Raw genomic sequence first — 27,866 nt, 5'->3', positions numbered from 1 at the left:
CTCTCTCTCTCTCCTAAACACCCACCGCACCAGCTGGGCTCATCCTCTTCTTCTCCACTGGTGCCTCCGCTGGATTCGAAAGATCGTCGAGATCTGAATCAGATTTGAGTCCTTGTCTCGATTCCTAATCTCTCTCAACCTTCTCTCTACCACACCCCTCGAAACAAGCCAAATCCTAACCTAACCGCTCAATCTCGACCCTTGATCGGAGTCCTCTCACCCCCTCTCGAGCCCTAAATCGCCGTGAAATCGACCAAACGCGCTTGCATTGTCGGAGTCGCGCTCAATTGCTACTTCAAACAGATCTCTCAGATGCCTAGTTGGTCAAAAAAATAGCTTAGAAAACATGAACCAGCTTAGATAACCCAAAGTTGTAGGAATGGGCCAAGTGCTTTGGGTGTTTTTCAAAAGTGTTTTCGAAAATCTTCATCTTCTTCCTCTTCATCATCAGCTAGGGTTTCCTGGTTTTTGAGCTCTTCGAAGATGTCAATGGCGTCACAAGAGCATCTGGACAAGATGCAGCTCAGCCAGAACAACCGTAACCTCTGGCACACTGATCTCATGGGCACCATTCAGGTCGACACTCCATGTACTCTCTCTCTCTCTCTCTCTCTCTCTCTTTCTCTCTCTCTCACTTCTGTACTCTAATATGGTATTAATTTTGGTTTGTTTTCTTTGATGCAGATTGTTGCCTTGCGTTTTGGTGGTGAGTACTCTGATGATCTATTCCTTAGATCTGTTTTTTAGTTTTCAATTTCTCTTGTTTTGTCAGAGATCTGTAATTGCTTGTGGACTTATTGTTACTACTGTTGACTTGATCTGTGCTTTGAAAATTGAATCTTGCTCTGTTTCTTATTATGTATTTCTTTTGATGGAATTGATGGAATCTTGCTTTGTTTCTTTTTCTTATTATATTCTACTTTTAAGAGTGTCTTTATTAAAATTACTTATGTTAGCTAAAGTTTCCATGTTATTCTTAATTAAACTCATTTTTTTGGTATAATCTTTGTTCATCATAATCATCATTAAAATTAACAAATTATTTTGTAATAATATCCTTTAATCAGCTTCATTCTTTGTTGGATATGTTGTTATGCCTTCTAGTCCATAATTGTCTATTCTATAACCAGAAGCTTCTCTTAAACTTTCATCATAAAAAGTTCCAAATTCACTCATCGTTTAGCTAGTGCTAATAACTCAGTAACTAAATCTTCTATTCTCGTGGTTTCTCTAGTTACCAATTCTTCTAATGTTTTGACTAACCTTTTTGTTTCAGTATTTTGGGATGCTAATATATCCATTTGTCTTTGTAAGAAATTACACTTATCTTCAAGATTGTTAGACTGCGTGCTAATATATCCTAACAAATTTTTGGTCTCAATTTCAATTTGTTTAGGTTTATCATTTATCATTGTTATAAGATCTCTAATGTTTGTTGTACTTGGTAAGGTATCAAACATACTAATCTTATTGACTTCTATCTTGATAGCATTATAGAGGTCAATTTGAGTATCTACTCAATAATAACACAGAGAAAGAAGGCTATTATAGCGATCCCGGGTTTACCCTTGTTGTATAGTGATCCGGACATGTGTCCGTGGATGTTGGTAGTTGTTTATTATCTTGTTTACATCCTTTCTTACTTTGTATTTGAGTTATAGGATGTGTTGAGCGGGTTTGTTACAGGTTGGTTGAGTTTAGAAACCAAAACTAGTTGCCCAGATTTTTGGCCTGTACGCTCGAGCGGTGGTGTTGGCGCTCGAGCGTAGATTACATCCATCCAGTATCTTGTTGTGCAGTGTTGTGAGCTCGAGCGTAGGGTTGGGAGCTCGAGCGGAGGCCTGGTTCTGCAAAAGTGCTGGGCGAGTGCATTCTGCGCTCGAGCGGGAGGTTGGCCGCTCGAGCGGAAGTCTGTGAGTGGCCGCTCGAGCGGGGTGTTTTACGCTCGAGCGGAAGACTGGGTTTAAATCCCGAAATTGTGACTTTTCAAATCACTTTTTCACTTTCTCTTCTCTCTCTTACTTTTCCAAAATCACCATTGTTGAGCCTCTCACTCTAGACTCTACCTTCTCTCTAGGTTTTGATCTAGTAGGAGTGATTTACTCACCTTTGGCCTTTACAAAAAAGTTGTTGATCGTCGAGGGCTTCTTTTTAATCTGAAAATCTTGGGTTTTGGAGCACGTTGGGTTTTGTCGTCTTCTCCTTTGGGACTCCGAATTTGAGGTAGGGATAACCTACTCCTCTCTATGGGTTTTGTCTTTAAATTTTGGTATTTTGAGATGTTGGGCTTGGTTTGGTAATTTTGTGAAAGTTTGGGGCTTTTGTGTAATTTTACAAAAGTTGGGGTTTTAATCATAATAAACCTAGATGCATGTTTGGCATAGAAAAATGGAATGATTGTTAAATCATTGATGAAAATGGGACCTAAGGGTTGAAATGGTAATTATGGAAAATGGCCTAATTACATTGTTTAATTAATTGGGATAATTAATTGGTGAGAAATGAGGAAATGAAATGTTGATTGAATATCCATTTGTGCATTTATTTTCTGTTTTAGAAATAACTGCTTTGGGCTATCGGTGGAGGATAGTCGAGATTGTTGTAGACAATGCATGATGATTAGGTAAACGGAAACTAATCAATGGAATGTGTCATGGAACTTGACGGTTGATAGAATACATTAATTGTGTGTATTGTGTGATTGTATATAGAACCAATGTGTTTATATACGTTATGTGTAGAGGAGGAGATAGGGGATGTACTCCGCGGTTTAGGGGAAGATAGGGGATGTACCTCTAAACCGGATAGGTATTTGGAGGAGATAGGGGATGAACTCCGTAGACAGAGCTCATATGCTTGTCTAGAGAAGTGAAGATAGAGCTCATATGCTTATCTTTGTGAAGTGTGGATACAGCTTGTATGCTTATCTGTGGATATTGTTGATATACATATCTGATGTAGAGTGTGGATACAGCTTGTATGCTTATCTGTGGATATTGTTGATATACATATCTGTTGAGATTGTGGATATAGCTTTTATGCTTATCTGAATGTGAGATATAGTTTTTATACATATCTGTGGAAATGATGATAGAGCTAGCATGCTTATCTGTTAAAAAGGGAAAATGAAAAGTAATTGGGACTTGTAAGTCGTTGACATAAATATGTAATTTATGTGATTGTATCAGTGTTGACCAACTATCAATTGCTAATGTTTTAGTCATTGTCCATGGTTGGTTTAGTGTATTTCTACTGGGCTGTGGCTCACCCTATATGGGAATATCATTTTCAGGTACAGGAAGCATGCCACCTCCAAGGACATAGCTGGGAGGCTAGTGGCGGGCATAGTTTTTGTCGTTTTACTTTTGATGTATTACATGTAATTTCAAGCCAAGGGCTTAATGTGTAAACGAGTTAGAACTCTTTGTTGTAACCAAGTGTTAACTTGGAAAGCTGTAAGCCCGTAGGGCATTTTGTTATGAGGTTAACATGTAATACTTATGTCTTGGAATTCTAATGAATGAAAGGAATGTGGTTAGTTTAAATGTAATTGCATGTCTTATCTGATGGGTTTATTGTTATTATTTTGAGGGCGTTACAACTTGGTATCAAAGCGTACCGGGTTCGAATACTTTGGGTACGTGGGAAGTGATTAGGATCACAATGGGTTTGTCTCGCTTGATAGAGACTTAAAAGTAGTACCATATGCTATGTGTTTATTTGATAACATGCTTATGTGACTATGTGGGTATGGGATTTAATTTCTTGGATGTTGATCGGATCCTTGAGTTTCTGGGAGTCTTGTTGGAAAAGCACTTGATCAACGCTGTTTCTAACCGGAACTCTAGTAACGCCTCGGGACTATCATTATCCGGAAATGAAATTCGTAAGTGCTTATGTGTTTATGTGCTTATGTGGAGTGAATTACAGTTGTCCAGGCATTAGGACGTGAGTGTTTAGTTTCGGCACATTTATGAATGTGCTAACGTTCTGTGTTGCCTTTATTAGGATGTCAGGACGAGGAAGAGGTGCTAGGCGTGGTAGACCTGCGAGGCAGGAAGTACCGTTACAGGGTGAGATTCCGGCAGTGCAGGAGGGAGTTGGGCAGGCCAATGTGGCCGAGCCAGTAGGTCAGCAGGCTATGGGTGCCTTGGCCAGAGAGATAGCAGGAGCTTTAGGTATTCTTAGAGCTGGGAATCAGGCAGCTGAGACAGGGCCTTCCTTCTTGAAGAGGGAGTTCTTTCGGTGTAATCCGGACGAGTTTATCGGGGATTCTAAAGAGCCGCTTAAGGCAGATGAATGGCTCGAACAGACAACGAAGACGTTTGAGATGCTTGGCATCGAAGACGGAGCACTGAAAGTGACCTTGGCATCCTTCCAACTGAAGGGAGATGCGGGTCAATGGTGGAAATACGAGAAAGCTCGTGTTGATGGTACTTGGGAGGCGTTTGTGAATGCTTTTCAGGAGAGGTTTTTATCAGCAGCAGCTAGGGAGAAGCTGAGGGATCAGTTTAGCCGGCTTAATCAGCAGGGCTTGTCAGTGGCCGAGTTTGAGGCTACTTTTACCAGTCTGTCTAGGTTTGCACCTGAACTGGTGGCGTCTGAGGAACGCCGTTGCTATGAGTTTGAGCGGAAGTTGAGGCGAGGCCTCAAGTTGAGAATTGGTGGGTCTTACATTCGAGAGTATAGACACCTGGTAGATGCTGCAGCTCATATGGAGCTTATGATGCAGGAGGAGGATGAGGGTCAGAGAGGCTCCAAGAGGAGCCAGGATAGTCAGAGTGATGGTAGGAGGCAGAGGGGTTATAACCCTCAGCAGTCTCAGGGTGCAGTCTCTAGATCGACCTTTCCAGTGCCTAGTGTAAGCTCGGGGAGAGGCAGTCAGGGAGAATTCACTTGTTACAAGTGTGGCCAGCTGGGTCACAAGGTATCTGTTTGCCCGCAGAAGGGTGGGGGTCAGAAAGCTGCTTCTTCTTCAGCTAGACCGCAGAGTCAGAGTTTGGGCAGGGGGCAGCTCTTGACTTGTTATCAGTGTGGACAACCTAGGCACATGAAGAGGTTTTGCCCACAGTTGAGTGCCACTTCGGGAGCGTCTGGTTCTAGGCAGACGCAGGGTTTTCAGCCAGCTCAGTCTGTGCAGGCCTCGAGGGCCAATCCGGGAGCTTCGTCATCCCAGTCTGTGCAGCAGTCTTTTGCTCCGAGAGGTGAGCAGGTAGACCAGGGGCCTACAGGGCGCGTGTATGCTGTTACCGCGCAGGATTTAGTACCGGCTCCATCAGTAGTGAGAGGTACTTTTCTGTTTTGCAACTCAGTTGCTAATGTGTTGATAGACACGGGTGCATCTCATTCTTTTGTATCTGCTGCATTTGCATCTGTTTTGGAATTGGAGTTAGCACAGTTAGCATCTCCTATTTGTGTGGTATCGCCTTTGGGTGGTGAGTTGATTCTGAAACAGGGTGTTAGAGGATGTGATATAGAGGTCGCCGACTATAGGCTTCCTTTTCCGTTTGTTGTCATGCCCATGAAGGGTTTTGATGTTATTTTGGGTATGGACTGGTTATCGTCATACCGGGCTGTTATTGATTGCTACCGCCAGAGGGTTACATTGTGTACCTTGAGCGGGGAGTGGTTCCATTTCTTGGGAGACCGGGTTGGTAGTGTTTTGCCACCGGGGTATGATTCGCGAGGGCGAAGTGAACTTAGTAGTCTACTTGCTAGCTTTGAGAGTGGTGAGAGTGGTGAGACCCAGGTTGTGTTACCAAGGGTGGTTTGTGAGTATTCGGATGTTTTTCCCGAAGATCTTGTTAGTTTGCCACCTCACCGAGAGATAGAGTTCTCTATTGATTTAGTGCCTGGTACGGCGCCGATTTCTATGGCACCTTACCGTTTTGCTCCAGCAGAGTTGGTTGAGTTGAAAGTTCAGCTCCAGGAATTGCTCGATAAGGGCTTTGTTCGCCCTAGTGTTTCACCGTGGGGAGCATCGGCCCTCTTTGTTAAAAAGAAAGATGGTGCCTTGAGATTGTGTATAGACTACCGGAAGTTGAATCGGGCTACGGTTAAGAATAAGTATCCTATGCCCCGTATAGATGATTTGTTTGACCAGTTGAAGGGTTCCCATTGTTTCTCTAAGATAGACTTGAGATCGGGTTACCATCAGTTGAGGGTCAGGGAGGAAGATATTCCTAAGACGGCATTCCGTACGCGGTATGGCCATTATGAGTTTTTGGTGATGCCATTCGGGCTTACCAATGCACCGGCAGTCTTTATGGACTTGATGAACCGGATTTTCCGGGAGTTCTTAGACCGATTTGTGGTTGTCTTCGTGGACGATATCCTTATCTATTCGTCTTCTGAGGAGGAGCACGAGGCACACTTGAGAGTGGTGCTTGAGTTACTTAGAGCCCATAGGCTGTATGCCAAGTTTGGGAAGTGTGAGTTCTGGCTGAGGGAAGTCAAATTCTTAGGCCACGTGGTATCCGGGGAAGGGGTGTCTGTTGATACATCCAAGGTTGAGGCAGTGCAAGATTGGGCACAGCCTAAGAGTGTGTTTGAGATCCGCAGTTTTCTGGGATTAGCTGGGTATTACCGTCGGTTTGTGAAAGATTTCTCCAGGTTAGCGTCACCGTTGACTAGACTGACTCGGAAGGGAGTCAAGTTTGTGTGGAGTGAGACTTGTGAAAAGTCGTTTCAAGAGCTGAAAGTTAGAATGACCACCGCTCCGGTGTTGATTATTCCGGAGAGAGGGTTGGGTTATGCGGTTTATTGTGATGCCTCACGAGAGGGTTTGGGTTGTGTGTTGATGCAAGAGGGAAAAGTGGTAGCTTATGGCTCACGTCAGTTGAAAATACACGAGAAGAATTACCCCACACACGACCTAGAGTTAGCAGCTGTGATCTTTGCCTTGAAAATCTGGAGGCACTACCTTTATGGTGAGAGGTTCGAGGTATTCTCGGATCACAAGAGTTTGAAGTATCTGTTTACACAGAGAGACTTGAATCTGAGGCAGAGGAGATGGATGGAGTTCATCGAGGATTATGATTTTGAGTTGCATTATCATCCGGGAAAGGCCAATGTTGTGGCCGATGCCCTTAGTAGGAAAACCATTAGTGATGTAGCTTGTATAGCCATCCGGGAATGGGTGATGTTGGGAGCACTTGGCGAGTTTGATTTGCTACTGGGCGAATCTGTTGAGGCTGCGGCCTTGTTTTCTGTTGTTGCGCAGCCTACACTTGTGGTTAGAGTGTTAGAGGCACAGAGAGGTGACCTTGAGGTAGAATCCCTCCGAGAGAAGATCTCCAGTGGGAAAGTTGAGAAGGGTTTGACGGTGTATCCCGACCTGAGTGTGAGATACCGAGACCGTTTGTTTGTACCGGAGGCTTGCCGAGAGGAGGTACTCCGAGAGTTTCACCATTCGCGCCTTGCGGTGCATCCGGGAGGTACTAAGATGTATCAGGATTTGAGCCGCCAGTTTTGGTGGCAGGGTATGAAGAGAGATGTGGCTGTTTTCGTATCGAAGTGCCTTACTTGCCAGCAAGTGAAGGCCGAGCATCAGAGGCCAGCGGGTTTGTTGCAACCCTTGCCTATTGCCGAGTGGAAGTGGGAGCATGTCACTATGGACTTCGTTGTAGGTCTTCCGAGGACTCAGCGGGGTAGTGATGCTATTTGGGTGGTTGTAGACCGGTTGACTAAGTCGGCGCACTTTATTCCTATGCGCATGAGAGATTCGGTAGATCATCTTGCCGATTTGTATATTCGGGACGTAGTGAGATTGCACGGGGTCCCAGTGACGATCGTCTCAGATAGAGATCCTCGTTTTACTGCTAGGTTGTGGTAGAGTTTGCAGAGTGCCTTGGGCACTAAGTTGACCTTTAGTACGGCTTACCATCCTCAGACTGATGGGCAGTCCGAGCGTACTATTCAGATCCTCAAGGATATGCTTCGGGGTTGTGTCCTGGATTTCAGTGGGACGTGGGAGAGGCACTTGCCATTGGTAGAGTTTGCCTACAACAACAGTTTTCAGTCTAGCATCGGTATGGCACCGTTTGAGGCCTTGTATGGCCGACCGTGTAGGTCTCCAGTTTGTTGGGCCGAGGTGGGTGATGCACCTTTGTTGGGTCCGGAGTTGGTTAGGGAGACGACGGAGAAAGTTGAGCTTATCCGTAGGAGGCTTGTTACAGCCCAGAGTCGACAAAAGAGTTATGCCGACCGTAGGAGGAGGCCTTTGGCGTTTGAGGTAGGTGATCATGTCTTTCTGAAGATATCACCTAGGCGAGGCCTGATGAGGTTTGGGAAGAGTGGGAAGTTATCCCCTCGGTTTATAGGTCCTTTTGAGATCCTTGAGAGGATAGGTGAGGTTGCTTATCGGTTAGCCTTACCGCCGCAGTTGTCCGGAGTGCATGATGTGTTTCATGTGAGTATGCTTCGGAAGTATGAGCCAGATCCATCACATGTGTTGGATTGGAGCGATTTAGAGGTAGATGAGGATGCCTCGTATGAGGAGAGACCGGTTCGGGTTTTGGATAGGCGGGATCAGGTCCTGCGTGGCAAGACCATTCCTTTGGTGAAAGTCTTGTGGAAACATCACGGAGTGGAGGAAGCCACTTGGGAACGTGAGTTGGAAGTCCGTGAGAAATATCCGGACTTGTTTATTGATATGTAATTTTGTATTTGAATTTTACATTTTGTTGAACTTAAGAGCTTTTATATATGTCTTAAGTTGTGAAACATTGAGAATGTTTTGATTATTGGTAGTATGTTTTGGAACTTGCCTCATATGGAAGTTGAATGTAACATTATATCTGTTGAATATATTGTTGAAATTGGAAGGATAGTGCATAATGTTGATGCATGTTGAAAGTACATATGTTGTTTACATATTGTGATATGTCTCTTATTTAAGGGATGGGATGACCGGTAATGGGTCGAATTGTTGAATGTTAAATTGTAACATCGATTAAAATGGAGGAAAGCTTGTTTTGCAACTTGTGCTTAATTTCGGGGGCGAAATTCTTTAAGGGGGGGAGGTTATAGCGATCCCGGGTTTACCCTTGTTGTATAGTGATCCGGACATGTGTCCGTGGATGTTGGTAGTTGTTTATTATCTTGTTTACATCCTTTCTTACTTTGTATTTGAGTTATAGGATGTGTTGAGCGGGTTTGTTACAGGTTGGTTGAGTTTAGAAACCAAAACTAGTTGCCCAGATTTTTGGCCTGTACGCTCGAGCGGTGGTGTTGGCGCTCGAGCGTAGATTACATCCATCCAGTATCTTGTTGTGCAGTGTTGTGAGCTCGAGCGTAGGGTTGGGAGCTCGAGCGGAGGCCTGGTTCTGCAAAAGTGCTGGGCGAGTGCATTCTGCGCTCGAGCGGGAGGTTGGCCGCTCGAGCGGAAGTCTGTGAGTGGCCGCTCGAGCGGGGTGTTTTACGCTCGAGCGGAAGACTGGGTTTAAATCCCGAAATTGTGACTTTTCAAATCACTTTTTCACTTTCTCTTCTCTCTCTTACTTTTCCAAAATCACCATTGTTGAGCCTCTCACTCTAGACTCTACCTTCTCTCTAGGTTTTGATCTAGTAGGAGTGATTTACTCACCTTTGGCCTTTACAAAAAAGTTGTTGATCGTCGAGGGCTTCTTTTTAATCTGAAAATCTTGGGTTTTGGAGCATGTTGGGTTTTGTCGTCTTCTCCTTTGGGACTCCGAATTTGAGGTAGGGATAACCTACTCATCTCTATGGGTTTTGTCTTTAAATTTTGGTATTTTGAGATGTTGGGCTTGGTTTGGTAATTTTGTGAAAGTTTGGGGCTTTTGTGTAATTTTACAAAAGTTGGGGTTTTAATCATAATAAACCTAGATGCATGTTTGGCATAGAAAAATGGAATGATTGTTAAATCATTGATGAAAATGGGACCTAAGGGTTGAAATGGTAATTATGGAAAATGGCCTAATTACATTGTTTAATTAATTGGGATAATTAATTGGTGAGAAATGAGGAAATGAAATGTTGATTGAATATCCATTTGTGCATTTATTTTCTGTTTTAGAAATAACTGCTTTGGGCTATCGGTGGAGGATAGTCGAGATTGTTGTAGACAATGCATGATGATTAGGTAAACGGAAACTAATCAATGGAATGTGTCATGGAACTTGACGGTTGATAGAATACATTAATTGTGTGTATTGTGTGATTGTATATAGAACCAATGTGTTTATATACGTTATGTGTAGAGGAGGAGATAGGGGATGTACTCCGCGGTTTAGGGGAAGATAGGGGATGTACCTCTAAACCGGATAGGTATTTGGAGGAGATAGGGGATGAACTCCGTAGACAGAGCTCATATGCTTGTCTAGAGAAGTGAAGATAGAGCTCATATGCTTATCTTTGTGAAGTGTGGATACAGCTTGTATGCTTATCTGTGGATATTGTTGATATACATATCTGATGTAGAGTGTGGATACAGCTTGTATGCTTATCTGTGGATATTGTTGATATACATATCTGTTAAGATTGTGGATATAGCTTTTATGCTTATCTGAATGTGAGATATAGTTTTTATACATATCTGTGGAAATGATGATAGAGCTAGCATGCTTATCTGTTAAAAAGGGAAAATGAAAAGTAATTGGGACTTGTAAGTCGTTGACATAAATATGTAATTTATGTGATTGTATCAGTGTTGACCAACTATCAATTGCTAATGTTTTAGTCATTGTCCATGGTTGGTTTAGTGTATTTCTACTGGGCTGTGGCTCACCCTATATGGGAATATCATTTTCAGGTACAGGAAGCATGCCACCTCCAAGGACATAGCTGGGAGGCTAGTGGCGGGCATAGTTTTTGTCGTTTTACTTTTGATGTATTACATGTAATTTCAAGCCAAGGGCTTAATGTGTAAACGAGTTAGAACTCTTTGTTGTAACCAAGTGTTAACTTGGAAAGCTGTAAGCCCGTAGGGCATTTTGTTATGAGGTTAACATGTAATACTTATGTCTTGGAATTCTAATGAATGAAAGGAATGTGGTTAGTTTAAATGTAATTGCATGTCTTATCTGATGGGTTTATTGTTATTATTTTGAGGGCGTTACAGCTATGATATCCCTGGAAAAGACCAACTTTTGAATTCCATCCATCTGTTTTCCAAAGGAAAATGGTTAAGATTTTTGGTGAATACAGGAAGTTTGTCTTAGTTTATATAGATGATATTCTTGTATTCAGTAAAAATGAAAAAGAACATTACCATCATCTTCAACAAGTATTTAAACTCTTTGTTGAACATGGTATTATTATAAGTCTAAAATAGAAATTGGTAAAAAATATATCAAGTTTCTAGGAGTAGAAGTTAGTGATGGACAAATAAAACTTCAACCCCATATCACCAAGACTATTCTAGAAATGCCTGATAGTTTCCCAGAGTTAAATAAACTACAACAATTTTTAGGATTAGTCAATTATGCTAGACCTTTTATCAAAGATTTAGCAAAAATTGTTGGACCATTATACCAAAAGACTAGCCTAAAAGGAGAAAGGAGATTTAACTCTGAAGATATCAAAATTGTTAGTTCTGGTTCTAATATAGATGAAGAGACCAATGATTTCTTTGAAAGATTACAGAATGATGTATAATTTTATATCCTTTGCCACTAATACTGGCCTATGTTAAATACTAAGTGTCAACACTAATGGAACCCTAGTAGAGGTAATCCATCAGTACCTTGCCATTTATGTTCAAATTATCCTGTTTCGGCTAAGCGCGCCTTATGTGTAAAATGTTTACAAATTTGGACAAAAAATGTGAGAAAAAAAGGCGAAAACGGGCCTTTTGGGGGCGAAAATTGGAAACAGCCCCCAAACAGCCCCGAGATCGTCACGGTTACCTCGGCCTCTCTTCCCTTAATATCTATCTCTCTCACTCCGTGACTCTCTCTGTCTTTGTTTTCTCTTTGACTAAAGTAATTTTGTTCTACAATGTCTCACCCACCAGGACCTTCACCATCCGCATTTTCTGGAGCATCTTCAACTTTCCCTAAAAACAATTTGAGGTATAAATCCCTCTCTTTCTCTCTCTCCCACTCACCCATTCTCTCTCTCCCTCTCCCTCTCAATGTTTCTGTTCATCTATGTTTATTTTTCCTTCTCTCCATTTTTGCACCTACCAACACTGCCATCATCATTTTCCAGGTACCAGCAGTTCGCCTATCTCCAAAAACCCAATTTTAGTCATGGGTCCTCGGTCCTTCCCTCTCTCTCGCTCAATTTCTAATTTTTTCTCTGTTTTTCCTAATTTTCAAAACCAATTTATTTGTTATCCCTAATTTTCAAAGCCCTAATGAGTGGATGCTTGAAGGGATGGCCTCAAATCTTACTCTCTAGATTTTGTTAGTTGCTTAAAATTAACTAGTCATGGTATTGGTGCATATAAATTTCTGCTGCAAATTGAACTTTGTCTCTTCTTTCTTATTAGGACCACTAACATAGTGCCAAGCAGTGCAATTTTAACTAATATACCAAAATATATCGATATCAGAAAAACTAAACCTGATAATAATACACCAGGGATCAGTTTCTCCCCAGCAAGACTTTATGGAAGACTGTAGCCCAGAGAAGACAACACCTTGGTCAAATTCAGAAGCTTTCGTGCAATGAAATCAAAACTTTTTACAACTACAGGTGGGACTTGTCAAGCACCTATTGATGCTATATTTCTCTTGTCAGACCCCCAGCTCAAGCAAAATGAAGTCTAAAAATAGAATAGACCAAAGAACATGTAAGCTAAAAAAAAAAAAAAAGTTCCCAAAAGACCCAAGCTCAATTAGGCTAATTATTCAGTTCTTGTTTCCCTCTAAGCACATCATATCTAATTATAGACATAAAAATCATATATGACATGTAGTTTGTTTTATTATATCTGATATATTTGCCTAATATTATTCATATTAGATATACAGCTTTATTATATCTGATATATTTGCTCAATATTATTCATATTAGATATACAGCTTTATTATATCTGATATATTTGCCCAATATTATTCATATTAGATATACAAATTATCTTGGCTATACAAAAGTATGTAATTAATTGGAGCTAGTTAGTTGACTAGAACTCTTGTATTTTATCAGGAGATTAAAGAGAGAAGCCTTACTATATACAATACTTTCCTCAACAAGCCACAGGCTTTTAATCTAACCCCAAAAAAAAAAAAAAAAACCCAAGTATTGTGAGTTCTGATTATGATCTTTTTTTTGTTTTCTTGTTTTTTTTTTCTTCATTGGGTTTGTGCCTTTAATGATGGCTTTGTATGCTTTTAACATGTGGGTCATCAGTACGTCTCCACAAGCTAGCAATGCTAGTTCCACAGTCACTAACAAGTTGGTGAGAACTCAATTTGGAACCAAAAATCATGACTATACTAGATTCGTTTTTTAGTCAACCTACGCCAGATTTGATGAGTGGTGTGGTATGCACATCTCTGTGAAGTAGAGTGGTCATGTTTGGTAGCTTATAGAGTTGCTTATATATATATATATTAAAATTTTGCATTAAAGTGTTTGATATATATTCTTCTTTTCTTATATCTTATAAACTAAAAATAATTTAAATAAGTTGAAAAAATTTATTGTTTAAAAGTTAGGAGAAACATATTTTTACTTCTATCTTTTTATTATTAATTTTAACTTGATAAAGGTGCACCAAACAAGCCCAATGTAGAACCTATTCCCCATTCTGTCTTTGCTTCCCAATGGCAAGTGGTGTTTCAGATCATTTTGGGCCCTTTGGGGCTATCTTAAGGGTCACCTCAAGAAGAATCCAAAACAGAACTACCAACCTATTGAAAAATGTTCAAAGATTGTAAATACTAGAACATCCATTTTTTTTCATATTTGTCGTTAAGTTTTTTTAAAGATATGATATGATCATATGGTTATGAATATCAGATTACTTAATAGGCTCTACAAAATGAATATCAGATTACTTAATACTACAACAATCTGCCTGCACCAAGTAGTTTATACATCTACATATATATATATATATATATTCTTTAGTTTTATTTTTTTTGGTGGTCATGTTTATTTGTTAGATTCTTCTTTTCCTTGTCAGTTCTTAACTTGTTTCTGTTGCTAATAAATCAAGGATTTGCAAAAGCAACCTATAATTTTACCACATTGATTGGTCAAGGGGCATTTGGTCCAGTTTATAAAGCTCAGATGTTAACTAGTGAGACAATTGCTGTTAAAGTGCTTGCAGCTGATTCCAAGCAAGGAGCAAAAGAATTCCAAACAGAGGTTAGTGATGGCTATTGAATTAATATTTTAGGCACATCATGTTCAAAATTTTTACTATATACAACATACTCAGACACACTTGTGTTGGAGTTAAACATATCTGGTGGTTTACTAGTTAGTTAGCGTATCATAATTTGCACATACTTCTTGGTCAAAGTCTCTCTTTAAGACTCGTCCGAGTGGAGTACCTAGGCCCTGCTCCCAGCTCAAGTACCACTGTTGGAATGTCTTGGTCCCTCAAGATTGAGACCTTGTTTGTTGGGCTTTTAGTTCAAGGGTTTTTTTTGGTTTCATTCACAATAGGACCTTGTTATTTGAGGATAAGTCAGAAAAATAGACATAAGAAAAAGGAAAATAAAAGAGAGAGAGAGAGAGAGAGAGAGAGAGAGAGAGACACTGCTGGAAAATCCACTTTTAACGGCGTTTAAAAAACTCCGCTCAAAAGCACTAAACACGTCACTAATTCTTTTTGTGACGTTTAGTATGAAACGTCGACGACGCGGCCGTCGCTATAACTTTATGGCGTTTGAAAAACGTCGTTATATTTTAAAAACGCCGCCAAATGTCCTACCTAGCTGTATTATGACATCACTATGGACATTTAGCGACGTTTTTGAAAATGCCATCATAGACATTTATACATTTTAAAATCTAGCCGTTGGAGTAGGATATAGGGACGTTTTTTAAACGCCGCCATAGCCTTTTTTTTAATTTTTACATTGTGCTAATTTAATATGGTTGAACAAAAAAAATACCTGAAAAATAATTATCAAGAACTAAAATTGATGTTTATTAAAATAATAAATAAACTAAGCTTGAAAACAAAATTAAAAATAAAAAACAATGCATTGCATACCTAAGAATAGAAACAATTCAGATTTTAAATACATCAATTAAAATCAAAATGGTCAAGAAGTGTAATTTCCCCAAAAAAATTAAAAAGGAATAGAAAGCACACTAATATGGATCCGTTGGAGAGATTGTTTTGTTGTTTGGTTCTTTGTTAAGAATCTTATACTTTGCACATGAAAAAGAATGAAGCAACCTAACAACATCATCATCTGTCAAGTTTAATTGAGTCATGATTTCCTGTAACTCAATCTGTCTGAGGCATTAAAAAGCAGCAGCTCAGAATCCTGTATGGATGAAATGCTAAAGCTCAAACCTCTACGTTAAGAATCATAAATCCATGCATTAGATTAAAATAAGTTTCTTCAACAAAATACATGGTAGGTTGTCACAATAAGCTCCATAGTTTTGGGTTCAAATTTTCCATTGAGGTTACAAGTACCAATGAATAAATCCATGTAAGTTTTCTGTGTTTTGTTTTTGTTTGATAGAATTCTGTGAAAACTTCCACACACTTAACCTAGAGCAGAAGTGAATAAATAGAATGACGTCAGTGGGAATGTTCAGAAACACATCATATGACATAAATTCACATTAAAAGAAACAATTTCAAAATTTCAATCTATGTGCGAATAAAAATCTACAAGCATTACCATTTCTGCTGGGAGGTTGAGGTCAAAAGACTTGTAACCAAGCCAAAAGCCAGTAGTTAGGACAGTAACAGTCAGGTCAATCCCAGAACTTGCATCTGGATTGGTTTTGAGGTACTTTTCAAAGTTAGTTTGATTTTTCCTTGCCAAAGTCAAATCTGTGACCTGGAAAACAGCAAAGCAAGAAAACAATTATTTCTGCCAGTATCCCAAAACTACATTAAAGCATGGCTTGCAAATTAATACAGGCTGTAGACAACTCACCATTCCCTCCATCTTTGATGTGAACTGACCACCACACTACTGCTTTAGCTTTGTCAGGATACTTCTCTCATGCTCATCATTGGCACTCTTGTCAAAAAGTAAGCGTCAAGCAAGCTTTTTTCTACCAGTCATTGCAACAAAAAATAAGTATCTATGAATCATCGAATCACAATATTCTGCAATCACTTGAAAAATAACAAAAAATTAAATAAAATTACCGGTAGAATTCAGCGAACAGATCCTTATCACTAATATAAGCAAGGAGCTTTACTACCTGTAGAATAAAAAGAAATCCAATTGCAACTGTTTGTATCTCATTCTCAACAATAAGTCAAAGCAAATGCTATGAAAGATAGAAGCATACCTTCTCAAGTGTTTCCTCAATGGCTTCATCACTCAATTTCTCACTCCCACCTTTCTTAAGAATATTATCACAAAATGTGGCTAGTAGTTCTGCACTCGAGCTTCCACCAACACCTTTGTTACAGAAGACTTCAAAAGCCTCTTTGAGTGCCTAAGGCAAACAAAGGAGATTTTAATACATGAATAATAGGAAGGAAACCACGACTATGCAGCAATTGTTTAATACAAACCTTGTGGAAAAGAGTATGGTTCATAAAACGGTTATTTACATACGCCATGTACTTGTCATGAAGCTCGATAAATTTTCTAACAAAAACCTGAAGGCCCCACAAGTTAGTCAGTTCCCATACCAAGAATCCATTGACAAATCCTAGAAGTGAAGTACTATAAGAATTTGACATTACCTGTTCCTGCAGACCAACCACATCTTTCTTATCTGCCTGTACCAGGACACTTCTTAGCATTAGAACCAGAAATAAAATTAGAAAAGATTATCACTAAGACATATACAAGAGTAGATATGTTCTTTCCACCCAGAAAAGGGGAAATAAAATAAAAAAAGGAAAGAAAGAAAAATTTTAAGTGAACAACCTTGGTCAATGATGCCACCACATCAAACAATTATTTGTACCCCCAAAGTCAAATGTAGTGCTAAATTTTGTACATTGCCATTCATTTAATTAAAATCCAAATTTAATTTCCTTCAGCAAAAAAAAAAAAAGAAAAAAAAAAGAGTATATAACTTGTTAACCAAATCCAATGTAATGGCAGATCAATCATGAGCCTTGTGAAATGCACCTCCTCAGAAGACAAATTGCACAAAGACTATGGGATCTGAAATAACACAATCAAGATTACATCACCTTCTTATTGCTGGCTGCATCTTCCGCTTGTTTAACCAATGCTGTACCTTCAGCAGTAACATGCTGCATAAAGAAAAACCCAGCCAAACTTCAAAATAAACAAGGGGAAGAAACAAATAATACCAGAGGCACAATGCTACATTCTTTACAGAACAATGTACTGCAAGTTAAAGACCAAAACCTGTTTAAATATACTAGAAACCGGATCTAAACCTCAAGGTATTTTGGAAAAGAGCCTATACATCCTTGATAAATCCTCTACCTACAAGAGAATAGGAAAAAAATGTCAATAAACTTTAGTTAATTGCAACTGAAATAACAGCAAGAAGGCTTGAATAATAACACTGTCCAAGTCTGATAAAAAAAAATGGTCCAAATGACTACCTTGTCATCCCTAAGCAATGCATGACATCCAGAGTGCTCCTTCTCAAGCAATTGGGTTGCATAAATGAACAACAATTCATGTTGAACTTTCTATAGGAAGACAAAATTACCCATAATTATAACAGCGAAAGTGCATATCTTCAAAATTGGCCTCAAAATAAATAAATAAATAAAAAAGAAGTAACCATTAAAAGACTAATTATTATTGGGTGGAAAGAAATTTAGTATGACTTTACAAGAGGAAGAACAAACCTCAAGCAACTTCAGCTCGCTACTAGAATGTAGGTAATGAGCAACCCTATCCTTCTCTCGTTTCAAACACTCCTCAGCCAAGAGTTACAAAAGGATTTTTTAGAAATTATATAGGATTATCAAACAAATATATCTGACCTTAACAAGAAAAAAAGAAAATGAATAGATGTTTACTTTCAACATATAATCTGGACAGGAATCTTCTAAGATCCAGTTTGAAGCCTTTCGAGAATAATAATCCGCGGTAACTTTCAGCATATCTACTTCAAAGTCATTCTCATAATGATCCATTTGCCCCATTCCGATCTCAACAAATATATCCAAAACAAAGTCATTCTCATAATATATCCATTTGCCCCATTCTTACGAGATGATCCAGCTTCTTATGATCCAGCTTCTTATGGGCTAATAATCTGCATACATACCCATCATTTGTTATGGATGAAGATCAAGCTGACTATTATAGCTAAAGTATATATAGTCAGCATATCTTCATTTGCTCATAAATAATCAAGAAGAGGGACTGCCCCCTATAAGCTCGCAATTGTAAATATAGTCAACATATCTTTATTTGCTCATAAATAATCAAGAAGAGGGACTGCCCACTATAACTGAAGTACCCATGAGGATGGCAAGATCTTTCAATCAGAAGGTAAATGAACAAGCAAAGTCATGAGAATCATGTGGAATGTATTTTCACTTCTCATTTAAACTAGGTGTAGACACCCCATTTTTGACCGACCTTGAGACTCAGACGCCACCAGTTGAGCACTCGGTGATATTGCATGTTGTGCTTGTTCAGAAGTCTCAGAGTCACGGCTGCGAGCCCTGCCTCCGGACTTCCGAACCCTCTTCTGTGCCTTGCCTCGGTTTGCGAACCAGACTCGGTTTTCTCTGTTTCTTTTCCTGAGGGAAGAGAGAGGTCCCGTAGACCATCTCTCAGTGACCGTGGGCTACATTTTGTGGCCGTAGGCCATTTTGCCCATTTCGGAGCCCGGTTCCCGGTTTTCGGAGCCGTCAGGCCGTGTGCCTCAGTTCGGGACCGCTTAACCATCTCCGTTTGCTCTAAATTTTGGTAAGCATCTTATTTACTCCCTTTTGAGGGACACTGGGGTCTGAGAGACCCACTTCGTGGTCAAACACCACTCCCGGTGCCTAACAGCCAATTTTCGAGGCCTCGGGCTGCGCGTTTTGGCCCCCGAACCTTCATTTTGCATCGGTTTGGGCTCATTTTTGGTGGAGACCTTATTTTCACTGTTAGAAAGCTTGTAGGAGGGTGGTAGGCCAGCAATTTTTCTGAAAATCCAACTTCTTTTTGGTCAAAAGTGGTTCAGCATGAATCCGGGAAGGAGAAAAAGCTGCGCGGCTTCACCGAAACGGGCGTAACTCTTTGCACAAGAGGAATTAAGATATGAGGCCACCACCATTGGAAAGCTTACTTCCAGGGCTTCATTTTGCACTCAAGAATATCCCAAGTCCAAGTCCGGGGGGGAGAGATGTGGTTGGTTGAAGTCCGCTTGGACCGAATCTGCGCGGCTTCACGGAAAAGGGCATAACTTTTTCTACAGGAGGAATTTTAATGCAAGGTTTGCGCCATTGGAAAGCTAACTTCTGGGGCTTCATCCTAGGGGGTGGCCGGCCACTTTTTCTGGAGGGCCGGCCACTTTTTTCCTTTGACCTAGCCGGCCGGCTAGGGGAAGTGGCCGGCCGGCCACCTGCAGCCAAAATGTCAGGCCGGCCTGCTTCTTCAGGTTGAGTACATTCCAGCTGTGCCTTGGTTTTCCCCCAAAAATATCTACATCCGGAGGACCCTTTTGGAGGGAAAAAAGGCCTCATTTTCCCTCCACTTTGGCTAGACTCTTCTCTTCATCTCTTATCCATATAGAGAGCCTCCCAACTCTAGAGAAAGGGTTACAAGAGTTGCTTGGAGCATATACATACATAGGACCCCATTTCCTTCAAGTTTTGGGCTCCATTCCTTCATCATCTTCAAGCTCTACCACCACCTTTCCATTCCAGCAGCAAGGGGAAGAATTCCAGCAGCTTAGAGTCACCAAATCTGGTCCAAGAAGCAACAAAAGTGTTGGTCTTCAAAGGTAAGTCCAATTTCCCTCTTTTCTAGCCCATTTTTGCACCATCTCTAAGCCATACATGATTATTGATTTGAGCTCCGACCAAAACTGAAAAGGTCATTTTTTTGAGCTCATTTTCTTGTTTCATTAAGGGCTCAACCCTGTTTGAGGCCCCCATATTGCACTTGCTTCAATATCCCCTTAAATGTCAATTTTCTTGCATGCTTTGGCAACCCATTATGCTTCCATTTTTGGGCGTTTTATAGTTCTGTGAATAGGCTTATTTTGAGCCCCTCTTCAACATTGAAGAAGGGATCATCACTGTTTGGGACCTCCATATGTCACTTCATGTTATATCTCTCTTTTGGTCCCCATTTTTGCATGCTTTGGCAGCCTATCATGCTTCTGTTTTTGGACGATTTACAAGCCTAGATATGGCCTTATTTTGACCTTCTTAACATGTTTCATTAAGGGTCTTTGGCCATTTGTGGAATATTTTGTATACTTCATGTTATAGCCTCTTTTTGAGCCTCATTTTGCATTGCATTTATAGCATGTTTTTATTCTGTTTTTGGGTTTTTACAGTTCTGGAAATATGCTTATTTTTGGTCCCTCTTCAATGTTGTAGAAGGGAATTTTTCAGTTTGGGCATTGCATATACCACTTGCCTCTTTGGCCACCTTTTGGCCCTTTTTCTTGCATAAGAACTTAGCCTTGTCTATGATTGTTTTTAAGGTTTTTACAGTTCTGGAAATATGCTTATTTTTGGCCCCTATTCAATGTTGTTGAAGGGCCCTAACCTGTTTGGAATTAGCAGCTATGAGTTGCTTCACAATCTCATGTTTAAGACCATTTTTGCATGCCATTGTTGCCCTATCTTTGCTTGCTGTTTGGCCATGTTTTGTGCTGGTAAAATGCTAATTTTGGGGCTGCCTTGCTACTGTCTATTCATTGCATATCCATATTGTGCATGTTTGGTATAGCCATAGGCCATTTCGGGTCCCAAAATTCATGTTTCGAGACCATTCCTCGCATCGGGTGTGTTTTCGCCTCATTTCGGGGCTGTTTTCCCCCACATTTCAGTGCTTAAATTCTATTACCATGCTTGCATACCATTTCCCATCCCATAGTTCGCATTTTTGCATTGCCTCGGTTTGCGTGCCCGTGTGCACACATTTCGAGGCACTTCATTTTCATCCATCGGCCTCTTATGTGAGTGTGGCTGAGGCTCTCTCATGTTAGTATAAGTCCATGTTGCATTCTATATGTCATTTCCATGCCATTACATTGCATATGCCATTGCCTCGGTTTGCGTGCCCGTGTGCACGCATTTCGAGGCACTTCATTTTCATCCATCGGCCTCTTATGTGAGTGTGGCTGAGGCTCTCTCATGTTAGTATAAGTCCATGGTGCATTTCATATCACATTTCCATGTTATTTGCATTGCGTATGCCATTGCCTCGGTTTGCGTGTCCGTGTGCACGCATTTTGAGGCACCTCATTTTCATCTATCGGCCTCTTATGTGAGTGTGGCTGAGGCTCTCTCATGTTAGTATAAGTCCATGGTGCATTTCATATCACATTTCCATGTTATTGCATTGCGTATGCATTGCCTCGGTTTGCGTGCCCGTGTGCACGCATTTCGAGGCACTTCATTTTCATCTATCGGCATCCTATGTGAGTGTGGCTGAGGCTCTCTCATGTTAGTATAAGTCCATGTTGCATTCTGTATGCCATTTCCATGCCATTGCATTGCTCTATGCATTGCCTCGGTTTGCGCGCCCGTGTGCACGCATTTCGAGGCGCTTCATTTTTACCCATCGGCCTCTTATGTGAGTGTGGCTGAGGCTCTCTCATGTTAGTGTAAGTCCATGTTGCATTCTATATGCCATTTCCATGCCATTGCATTGCTCTATGCATTGCCTCGGTTTGCGTGCCCGTGTGCACGCATTTCGAGGCGCTTCATTTTCACCCATCGGCCTCTTATGTGAGTGTGGTTGAGGCTCTCTCATGTTAGTGTAAGCCCATATCATATTTCCATGTCATTTGCATTGCGTATGTCATTTTCTCGATTTGCGTGCCCGTGTGCACGCATTTCGAGGCATCTCATTTTTACAGCATAGTGCATACTAGGTTGTATCTTAGATCGCATTCTGTCATTTTCTCGGTTTGTGTGCCCGTGTGCACGTATTTCGAGGCATGTCATTCCATAACATTGTGTATGTTAGGATTGTATCTTAGTTGCATTTCATGCATGTCATGCATATCGCATCGTATCCGGGATAGGAGTTAGCCCGGGCACGGGAAACGAGGTGCATTTCGTACTCCGAGTGACGGAATGCGTCTCAATTCCCTAGTCACCGACACTCCGGATTATCCATGATGGAGTTAGGTTTTAGTTGTGTTTTCATGTGCATTCATCCTATATTGAATTGTGCATTTCGACTCCTCGGTCATCATGCCTCGGTATGCGTGATTGGTGGCACGAGGATCGAGGCATGCATATATTTGTGAAAATACATTGCTATGCCCCTTTCCTGCTCTCTGTTGCAGCAAAATGAAGAATCAGCAACTTTTCGGGACTTGGGACGCTTTTCAAGAATAACTGCTAAACAGAGGCTAATTGGGGCATCCCAGTGGATTTCCGCGCAAGACAACCCGGACATGCATCATCCATCAGAAGCAAGGCAGTCCCTGGCTTGCATGCCAGTTTATTTATTTTCTTAGTTAATTTGTTAATTAATTAGGAATTTGTATATTATTCGGACTGTAATATTTGGACTGTAATATTCTTTCATTCGGGACTGTATTATTTATTCGGACCCTCTGCGCGAGGGCACAACTGTAATAAGTGTGCATGTGTGTGATGTATGTCTTCCAACCCCACGTCTTTCTCCCTTTTATTTACCTGCTTATGATGGTTAGATTAGGGCATATTTCAATTAGCATACAGTATGACGGCATGTTTGCATCATTCATCTGTATTGCATACACCGGGCTCGGCGCATCATACTAACTGCATTGTACTTTCAATTCCAAATTGAAAACATGTTAGCTGTAGCATTCCATATGCCATCTTAGAATAGCCGAGCCTGCTATAGTTGCATTTTGCATGTGTTACATTAGGCATTTCTGTATGCTTAGGATTCATGCATGATTTCTAATGAGTTTCTATTTTTGCTTGGAGTACTCGGTAAGTTTTATGCTTTAGCATCCTCGCATGCGTGTGAGTGACTGCCATGAATAGCATGCTTACCATGAGGCTAATTGCTTATGTGATATAACTGCCTGAATGCCTATGGGTGAAGGTTGAGTTATCTGAATTGGAATAAATCATCAACTATTTGTTTTAAGCCCACTAGATAGTGGCAAAACCATCTTTACTAAGCCCACCTGAGAGTGGCAAAATCTGTATTTTAAGCCTACTTGCGAGTAGCAAACCATCTTTCAAATAAGCAAACATGAAATGTTTTGTTCCAATTCGGGCGACCCAGTCTATACTTATATGCTGTGCGCATCACATAATAACCTAGGCTAATAACTGGAATAAGAACTCACAATGTTTTCAAAAATAGATATCATGGTTAGTAGAGGCCGATCTTTGATCGGGCGAGCGGGGGTGCTCACGAAGTGACCTTCCCCAATCGTACCCAAGTTCCCGAGCCGAGACAACTTTGGTGATGACGGACACGTGGCCTTTGGCACCGAGTCAGGGTTTCCTAAATTTCCCATTAAAAAATATTTAGGTAGCGACTCTGTATCTGGCAAAGCAGTCCATGTTTGGCACTTCTTTCAAAAAAATCTATTTTTCTCAAAACGATTTGCCGGATTTGGACTCTTTGGTTCAGACTTAGAACCGTGAACACAAATCGAGTCCGAGCTGTAGCGAGGTCCCCCGCGGGCTGGTTACACTAGGCTACCAATAAATGGAATTACAATTTGTTTTTTTTTTAAAAAAAAAAAAAAGAACCATCTCTAAAAATAAAACAAGAATAAAACCATATAGTACTTTTATCATGACTTTCAAATCAAACCAAAATACGTTTATCAGATTCGGAGATGTGTTGGAGTCATCATTTCACTAACATACATTGTGATGTTCAAAAGAAGCAAAAATTGAAAAGAAAATAGGAACAAACCTCAGGCCCAAGAAATGGTTCATAGCTGATATCACAAGAATATGGTGCCCCAACAGACTAGATGCAAAAAATCCATAGTATGATAAAGGTAATCCAAATCCGAGAGCATAAACCAACGGAAAAAAAAAAATATCCCTAAGAGCATAAACCAAAAAGGAATTTAACTTTGCAATACTGACAACTCACAGCTTCCTTGAAATTGGAAAAAAAAAATCAAATGATTTCTTGTATAAATTGTATATGGAATTGGCATGTAACCACCACAAAAGTATATTAACAGCAAACACTCATTTTCTATGAACATAGGCTGTCCTAGTTCAAGAACAAGAACAAATACACTATCACTGATTGTGAAAACAATTATGAAATTCTTACATTGATCATCCAACCAAAAGACAAATAGTAAGTACATGGCATTACACTGTCACTGTCATTGATAGCAGTTACATGCCTTAAATGAACAATGAGATGAAATCTTTTGTCTCAATTTAACACAAATTTATTTGAAAAAACAAGTTGTGAAACAAGTTGCTATTTATTTGAAAATAGCACAGATGCATATATAGTAATAAAAAACAAGTTGTGAAAGAAGTTAACAGAGCTTTTAAATCATGGCATTGTAATGGAATAGTTTTGATTAATTTTTAGTTAATTTCCCAAATGTAAAGCAAGAGATGTGACTTGAAACAACTTTTAAAACGCCATCTTCACTAATACCCCATTGACCATGCACATATATGGAACCTCTTGTCTGCTTTTGTGTGGCTTAACTTCAGCTAGGACCTAAAAAACATGATGTGAAAATGAATGCTCTCTGAACCAACTTAACAGTTGTCAAGTATCCTGTACCATACTTATTCTCTGATATGCATTTGGTTAAAATACACCCCACTGATACTTCTTATACTCCCTCCTTTTCTATGTCTTTTTAAGCCATAAAATGAGCTATAATATAGGACTAAAAGAGAAGTCCAACATAAATTTGCTAAATTACATATAGCTAAGAGGAGGCTGAACTTCAAAACCAAAACCATATTCTCTTAGGATTGTATGAATAAGTAAGAACAAATGGTGTACTGAGTCACCACAATTAACAAGAAATAAACTAATCTTCCAAGATAATAGACAATTCTTGTGAAAGAGACTAGATCGTGTGGCAATTTACCAATAATTTTGCATCTCAACTCAATTTAACAAATTCAAGATAAAATTCATTTCTTCTTTAATTTTATATACCAAAGGAATAACACTGTTTTGTATACCAAAGAGTTTGATGTAGTTGAATGATGGTTCAAACAAATACAATAGGAGCTGGACCCAAACACCAAGATCAAAGCTGAAATTATGCAAAATTAAATATCTAAACAAAATAAATAACTACTGATCACTCAATAGATTGACAAATATATACTACCACTGTCCCATTTTTTCTAAAATCAAGTGCAAGAGATTAATGCATAAAATACTTGAAATTATTTATCAAAGTTTTCTTGTAGTGACAGTGGAGTTAGACATGAAATCAAAGTTTGATTGTACCCACTTACATATAGTTTATCTATCAATCATAACAATAAGATTATATACAACATCTCAGATTTAACAAACTCAAGAAGCAAAAATGAAGGGAAAAAAATGAGATAACATGTAACCTGGAACACCAAACTTAGAGAGAGTTTACCCCTTAATTGCAGTATGAGTCTTGTTTCTAAAATAGACTTATCAATTAAACTAAAAATTGATACAATTTTAAGAAACATCAAAGGGAAAATTGATGTATTAGAACATAGGAGATTAAATTGGCACCGAGAAACAAATTACAATAACTAGAGTATATATCAAACTTGTGTTTTATCTATCTATTAATTTAATTTTCTTACCCAAATACAATATCTACAGGAATCACATGCATGATACATGGCAGTGTTGTGAAAAATCACATCATAATTTTTTCAAATGAACAAGTAATAGAACCCTCAAATCAGTCTTAGCACAACCACTAAGCATGGTTGGACTCACTCAGGTTTTTTAATATCGGAGAAGGACAACAACATGGAACAGAATACTAAAATAGAGAAGCCTTGCAATATAAACTTAGAGATGATAAGTACACAATAACTCAAGTAAATTCATGAGGAAGCAATCACTCAAGTTCAATATCATAGCATCACAGATTGAATTTCAAGATTTGACAATTATAAATTCATATTCAAATTCAAATCAAATGAACACATGGATTCAAATTGAAATCTCCCACAACAAATTTATAATTAAATATGAACTTCAAGATCAGAGAGCGAATTTACAGCCTGAAATAGCACGAGGCAAGTCAGGCAAGAGGAGAGTTGATCCAAACCCTAAGAGGAGGTTCAAGATTGTAAACCCTAGGAGAAGAATCAACGTAATGAAGATCTTGAGAGAAAGAGAGATAACTTCAACATCAAAATCGAGATTGTAGACAGTAGTGCTCACCTTAGTAGACGATGCAGATGGTGATGGTGGTGGTGGTGGTGGAGCTTCGAAATCGAGAGAGAGAGAGAGAGAGAGAGAGAGAGAGAGCTTCGAAATCGAAATCACCTAGCTGAAGAAGGTTGAATTGTATCTTCCAAATTGAAATTGAAATCGATTCTGCTCTACGAAATCGATTTTGCTCTACGAAATCGAAATCAGTCTGAGATTGGATCACTGAACTTCGAAATTGAAATCACTTTAAGGGTTTAAAGAGAGTGAGCGAGCGAGATTCATACATTTGTGTTTCTCAGATTTGAAAGAGTGAGAGTGAGAAGATGGGTTTCTCAGATTTAGAATGAGGGTTTGAAGAGGGAGGGAGCACGTGAGAAAGGGATAACATTTTAAGGCGCTTTTAAACGTCTTCTATCAGCTAAATGGTACCGTTTTATTTAAACCAAAATGCAACGTTTATAAAACGTCGTTAAATATTAAAAAACGTGACCTTTAACAAAACGCCGTTAAATCACACATTTCTTGTAGTGAGAGAGAATAGAAAGAAAGAATTTTGTATCTTTGTATCTTCTTCATTTTTGAATTATGTAGTACAAGTACTTGAGTTACAAGTATTCCTGCAACTGTGCTTACTACAACTTTGTGCAGTAGAATTTTAGTTTTCTGAAAACCAATTACAAGATAAAACTCAAGATTATCCTTTTTACCCTTTTCTTTTTTCTTTTATTTTCTTAGGAAGTTGTTGAGCATATGGTATATAGTTTGTTCAATTAGTTTTTAATTCCCTATCTAAATCTGCAAAATGAAAACCTCTATTGGCTATTTAGCTGCTGGTTGGTGGTTATTGTGGCTAAATGGGCCACTTTGCAGTCTTCACAAAGGATGCTAGCAATGGTTCTAAACATTGGCCATTTCGTCGTGTAACTCCTATTTAGATTATTCAAAATGGCGTGTAACAAGGCATTGTGATTTCACTAATAGATAGCTTTTGCTGGAAATTTGAGTATCTTATCTTATCTGTTTTACTAATTGATTTGTGTGTCTTTCTCTTTGTAGCTAGCAGAAGCATCAAAAGCACAATTTTCACGTGATTACAGTGATCACTTTGCTCTTGTCCGAGCTTATGAGGGCTGGAAAGAAGCCGAAAGAGGCGAAGCTGGATATGAATACTGCTGGAAGAATTTTCTTTCTGCTCAATCAATGAAAGCTATTAATACTATGCAAAGGGAGTTCTACTCTTCACTTACGCTGTGTTTGGTTGGGGGATTTGGAGAAGGATTTGGAAAAGAA

At 39.6% G+C, this 27,866-nt stretch overlaps 1 long non-coding RNA gene and 1 pseudogene across 2 annotated transcripts; one reads left to right on the top strand and one right to left on the bottom strand.

Annotated features, from left to right (window-relative positions):
• On the top strand, positions 1 to 27,751 carry LOC145814291 (uncharacterized). Its single transcript, XR_014357635.1, has 3 exons — positions 1 to 576; positions 685 to 706; positions 27,633 to 27,751. It is a non-coding gene; the product is annotated as an uncharacterized LOC145814291 (long non-coding RNA).
• LOC114297677 (cullin-1-like) lies at positions 15,453 to 26,938 on the bottom strand (annotated as a pseudogene). Its single transcript, XR_014357634.1, has 13 exons — positions 26,586 to 26,938; positions 18,080 to 18,318; positions 17,906 to 17,983; positions 17,654 to 17,743; positions 17,451 to 17,531; positions 17,270 to 17,332; positions 16,811 to 16,846; positions 16,637 to 16,723; positions 16,408 to 16,557; positions 16,262 to 16,317; positions 16,044 to 16,164; positions 15,783 to 15,944; positions 15,453 to 15,649 (listed from the first exon to the last, which is right to left on the bottom strand). The product of XR_014357634.1 is annotated as a cullin-1-like (transcript).
• Positions 27,752 to 27,866: the final 115 nt, after the last annotated feature.

This window comes from Camellia sinensis, unplaced genomic scaffold (genome assembly GCF_055761805.1).
Source record: "Camellia sinensis isolate YWXY unplaced genomic scaffold, ASM5576180v1 Unanchor1, whole genome shotgun sequence".
In the NCBI taxonomy this organism is placed as follows: Eukaryota; Viridiplantae; Streptophyta; class Magnoliopsida; order Ericales; family Theaceae; genus Camellia; species Camellia sinensis.
The sequence above is the reverse complement of the archived record's forward strand: the minus strand, read 5'-3'. Positions and strand labels throughout refer to the sequence as shown.